This window comes from Opisthorchis viverrini (assembly GCF_000715545.1).
Source record: "Opisthorchis viverrini unplaced genomic scaffold opera_v5_195, whole genome shotgun sequence".
In the NCBI taxonomy this organism is placed as follows: domain Eukaryota; kingdom Metazoa; phylum Platyhelminthes; class Trematoda; order Opisthorchiida; family Opisthorchiidae; genus Opisthorchis; species Opisthorchis viverrini.
In genome coordinates this window covers 970286-976208 of record NW_008751848.1, presented here as the reverse complement: position 1 = coordinate 976208, position 5923 = coordinate 970286, and the positions used below count along the sequence as shown (strand labels likewise).

The window sequence follows — 5923 nt, the reverse complement described above, 5'->3', positions numbered from 1 at the left end:
CTGGTTAAACTATTCAAAAGACTACAAAGATATGTTTTATTTAGAATATTGTTTATGGTAATCTACTCTGGCTGGCTAAAATACTTGTCTGAGCAATCGTACGCAAATATGGCGCGCCAGTGCTGATATACCGGTGGATACTACGGACGAGACACGCGAGTAGCATGTTTTCGCATAACCCGCTCTAAGAGCTTTCTTCTCAGGGTGGCCCAGTCCATCTATCGAGGGCCCCTTCTGGAACCATCCAGGACCGCTGTCGACCGCCTTTGAGGAGGGTCTTCGGCACCGCTGGTCGGTATCCAGTCGAGGAGCTTCCGCACCCTCCTCGAAGTCCTTCACCCTCGAAGGTCCGAACATCCCCATCCTTAAAGGGTTGTGGCCATGGGATCCTCATTTTTATCCTTGTCACGTCACCAAACAATAAGAAGGCCCTGGCTGCCGAGTTGTTTACTAGGAAACACCAACTTTCCGGTTACAGACTTTTGGACAGGAAAGCCTACCCGCCATAAAAAACCTGTTTTTAAAAGGTGAATCTCCGTCTTCTTCTTGAACTAGCCTCCCTGAACTTTCCAGAATAATTATTTACTAGTTGTCAAATGTAAGCGAATGACACAAAGCGATTCCACGAATACTGTAATAAATCCACCTTCCAATAGACGCGAAGCGGATTTACGAGGAAACATATTACTCGCATGCCTCATCAGTAGTATCCACCGTTACGCTGATATTACCTCTTTAGGGTCAATAGTCAGCCCTTTTTTCCTCCGAGTTTATTGTCGGGCTTCATTAGACAGTTTGTATTTTTGATTACGAAATTTAATAAAACCAAGGAAGCTGTAATTTCCTTATTACGTGAAGTTACTGTTCTGAATCAGTTTATCACATTTCATCAAACACTCGATGCACCTTCTAGGTATTGTTATAGATTTTAGAATGAATGCGTATCATGTGGGTCTTTGTCCAAGCGGTAATAGACTCATGTTCGCATAATACAAAGAATATTGCAACAAAAAACCGCCCAATGTGCCATTCCGTTTCAAAATCTGACCCGTTTCTTAGGAGAGCTCACAAAGCAGAGTGATCGGTTGGTCTTTTGAAGATGATACATGAGATTGGCAATGTTTGTACAGAGCTACTAAGTTTCCTCCCAGAGTCATTCGAGGTGCTAGTTGAGGATCACGGTTCCTCTATGCTGGTAATGTACCGGTAAAAAAACTGCGGCCGATTGTGGAGCGGAAAATCATTTTACGTACAAGTAGGGCCCCTGCAATAACGTAATATTACCACACGTTAAGTTCAAGAGTTAAAAAAGGCTTTCAATGCGCGTTGGCAGATTTTACGACATATTTCCCTTTGTCACTATTACTGATACCGTCTAGCATCTGATTTGAAGACACGTTCAATGAAAACAACTTCATCGGGTTGAGGCTCATGCGATGGTATCCTTTTAAATGCAGACCTGTTTAAAACATTTCGAGGACATCGCCTGTACGGGTATTCCACCAGAAAAGCATCCCATAGTGAAACAAACGTACGATGTTTGATACCGGAATATGTGTTATAAAGACGGAATCTGGCGGTAGTATTTGGCAGCTAAATCATATCTGGCAGAAAACGATTGTGTCATTAAAAAATGTGTACCCCCACCTCCAAACACCTCACAAACTGTGGGATTCTGATGTTTGTCGATCTCAGGAGCGATCGGAATCTGGCTGCAATTTTTTCTATTTTGCTGGAGGTAAACTGCTGTTGGCCTAATCACCAGCTATGTAACAATATGTTTGATGTATTATTAGAATTTTGGTAAATGTCAACTTGGTAATAAATCGGCCACCCCGTCTGTTCAGCAGAACAACTAGCCACCTATCAATGTGCCAAAATGTCTTGCAGGCCAAAGGACTTGTTTTAAGCAAGTGGTCACAATTTAACCGGGATCCCAGTTTTTGGTTTCTGAACAGGTGACTGCTGATGTGTTTGGCGATCTAGGTATTGAGACCATTTGAACAGTTTGTTCACCACAGTCATTAGAGGTATTTTTGAAACATATTTCCGACTGTGACCACCTCGCCAAGCAAGAGGTTAGACAGCAGGCAAAATAACTATAGATTTCGTGTGGGGGATTCAAATCCCTTATAAATTATCCCTCACATTTCTCTGTGCGCCTGACTGCACCTGTTTGCATTTAGCCCGGTCTGGCTTGCATGTTGGGAATTAAGGACTGATCAAGCACATCGTGGCAGGAACCAGCAGCGGCAGCTGTTGTAAACAACGCTTAAAGTGGACACCACAAACATGTGGGAAACTATTGATTGTCAGGGTCGGCTGTTTAGCCCGCTACCTTTTGCTGAGGAACACTGTCGGGAAAGACGGATTCTTACATAATGACTAAGAAAGTGATCCAGACACTCAAGATTTCAGACGATGCGTTGCAACTACCATTCGCTGATCTTTGTAAGTTGTGGGTGAGGAAAAAGATAGTGGTTATTGCAGAGTTGGTCTGCTTTGTATGGCCTTACCTGTGCTTCACCACATTTCACAAAAGTCACACTGTATTCCTTGGGTTTCTCGCAGCCCCTGATTTATGAACAAATCACGCTCCTGATTTACAGCTCTGGTGCGCTCATCGGTCATATGATGTAGTAAACACGTTACTCGGTTAAGGATCCCTTACAGCACTGTTGTTGGCGGCTACGCATACCTTGGTCGTAGAGTTACCAAATATTCCTGTTCTCATTCGAAGTTACGGCTTCGGAAGTAGGATAAACAGTTCGAAGTCTAACATAAGGGGATCGTATATGTTGGCGCAGCCAGTTGAACTTGGGTAGCAAACGAAAATAAAGTGGCAGGTATCGAACATGTCAGAATATGTAGGAAGTACCTTATAACGCTATTAAGGTTGAGCTAATTTGGTGCTGGAATTCGGTGCCTGCGGGTGCCTCAGTGGTTCGAAGTTTTCAAAGGTAGCTCAAAAGAAAAATGGGAATTTACCCGATGATTGAAACTTCCAACTGAGAAATCGATAGAAATTGATAGAAAAAAGTTCATATTGGTGTGCCCTCGGAAACTGAATTATTGATTATGTCTGGTGCATCGTCATGTCTCTTCAAGTGCTGGTGGCAGACTAACTACTGAGATCAGCGAACAGACCCCTAAATACTTCGTTTTTTTCACCAAAGAAGCACATCCGATGCGCCCAAAAAGTCCCCATATCACTTCTTGGGCAATTTGTCCGGCAGAGCTCATTAGAGTCTGTTTAGGGCACGCCAAAACAATGAAACGCTCGTTGTAGAATTACGTTGTTAACTAGAGTAATTTACAAATTCACAAGTGTACATTTGCAGAGAAACATTTCAATCTTCGTGCACTCTACATTAAACGTTGCATCACTGGTACTCCAGATGAACGTTAGTAGTTAATCTCAGATTGTGTACCGCTTTATTCTCTTACAAAATTTCAAATAAAGCTTATAAGCTTACCCGTTGACCACAGCTTATTGATATACATGCGGCTACATTCAGTAATCATGAACTGGTCGGAGATATATCGGGATTTGTCATACTACGGTGGCTATATCGACCGTAATTTTGGTGCTGTCGGAGCGGTCCCCATAGATAATCGGCAGTTGTTGTGTCTAGATGGGTTGCTATCAAAACAAACAGATGGTTCATCTCATGGCTACCCAAATTCATCACTGAATTTCACCATCTACAGTATCGAATGTACTTTGTTTGCCGTATGGGAATAAGGAACACTAAAAGCTGGCGACCTGTTTTCTTCTATTATGAGCCTGTTATCCCTAGGGCTGTGCGAGACGATTGCTACATCCCGAGTGACCTTGGCTCAAGTGGGTAACGATATTTTCCTGTGCTTTGCAGTAGCATTAAGGTATATTCAAGAGCGAATTTTGAGCTGTGCTGTTTGCTTTCCTCTGAGTTGTTTAAGCTTGAGCAAAAATCCCCAAAAATTTTTCTTTCTTGTTTCAAATTAATGTAAACTGGAACGATTTTTGCTCCAGGTGGGAGATAAAATTAGACTCTTAGTTTCGACTCTAGGTAGTTGTTCGGGACATTTAACACATAGGTTTGCGAAGCCCAATGGGATGTGCTCAAGTGTAAACATATAACTAGAAAATAAACACTTATCTTTTTTGTATGATGACTGTCAGTCGCTTTTCTGCTCATCACGCGAACCGACCGGACTTTTGATGTACTCTGTAGATCAGCGTTTAGCAGTAAATCCAAATGTAACTAAAAGGAATGGTTAATGACAAAACCTTGTCCCTCATAGTTGCCATGCCTGAGTATTGATTCATGGAAAGGTCACCGACTATTAAAACGGCTCAGATGTATAAAGGAACATCCTCAGTAGAGATGATTCATGAACAATCCAAATGCTGCTTGGATGTCACAAATTTCACCGGCTCACCTACATTCCCATACAAGCAGTTGCAGGCGTATAAAACGACGTTTAAGCAAGATTTAGGTACCCTTGCCAGTTCAATTAACTGTTAACTCGACTGAATTATTGTATCGGCTACCTATAAAAGCAAATAATCTGCGCAAAACATGAGGTATTATGCAAAACTAACAGCTAGTCGTGCCATTTGTCTGTTCGGCCTTAGTGACGTCAACTTTGGCCTTGTTAATCCACATACTAGTGGATATCGCTTTGTCACTGTCGGAGCTAATGTACACTGCAACCGTGCCGCGGTCTCCATGTTCCGGATACCACATCAATGTTGGACTGCTTCGATCAATGCAGCGAGTGGTTACAGAGAGACGATCCAAATGTCTGCACTAAAAAGCAGCGTTCCAAAGCAGCCTGGCTTCGCTGAAACCACGCTAAATGCAATCTTTTATGACATGTATCCATTCGGTATGGGGTTTGATTTGTACCTTTTCCTCCTTTCAACATATTGAAAAGCTTGGCACAGTTGTTTTAGGAATGCATATATTCATATCAGTGTACCTTCTTTTACAAATACTAAAGTCGTTGGGTCTTACAAATCTGGAGTAGACCTTAATTCGAGCCAGTGAAAACGCTTTTTCACGTTTTGGTAAACCTAAACTTGACGCCACTCACCGTGGTCTCTGCAGAGGACAGAAAATAGATAAGCAAGGTTTTCTACTCGGTAGTCGAACCAACTACTGTGGTTACTTCCCAGTGAGTCAACATTTCAGAGGTTTGGAAATCATACTGAGGCTGATATGCGCATGTTTGGCGTTAGTAACAAGTGTCCTTGCTCGAGACATACGTCTTAGGAGGCCCGAATATATGATTGCTTCTTAAATCAAGCGTCTAGCGTGATCTGTATACGAAGATCTTAGCAGCCAGTCATCAGTAGACAAAGTATCACGAAGGTGCAAAAGTAAAATAGGGAACACTCTAGGCACAGCAAATTTTCCACCCGAGGATAGAATGACGGTTTAACTGAGAAGTGTCGCAGTACTACCTGCTGGTTCCTTCTCTCACCACTGGGCATTTGCAGCTCCACTTGTAAAACTTTTGCTCTCCGTAGTCATTACATTTCATAACAAGTAAATGGAAAAATACTTAATGGTGCACCAAACGCCTTGAAAAAATGACTGCTGGCAAAATACGTGCACATCGAGTACATATACTGAGACTGGTTGAAAGCAACTATGAATGCTATTTCGGTCTCTTGGTGTAAGAGAGTTGCAACCAACTTTTGTGCACCTCAGAAAAAAGATGAGTGACTTAGTTGATTTCCTTCCTTGTTAAGTCAACTTACGAGGTAGCCGAGTAAGGCGATCACAATCGTAAAGATCCTAGTCACCACTTCACTCATAACAGTCCTGATTTCTTTTTTCGGCGACGCTGAATTGTAGGGTAAAGTCCTGCAGAGTGTGGATATATATATATATATATATATATATATATATAAGCCAGAACACAAAACGAA

General features: G+C 42.2%; 1 protein-coding gene across 1 annotated transcript in view; it reads right to left on the bottom strand.

Annotated features, from left to right (window-relative positions):
• Positions 1 to 5923, bottom strand: part of T265_07909 (hypothetical protein) — a gene marked incomplete at both ends in the record, with an annotated part of 106220 nt that overhangs the window by 58385 nt on the left and 41912 nt on the right. The window lies entirely within an intron of this gene.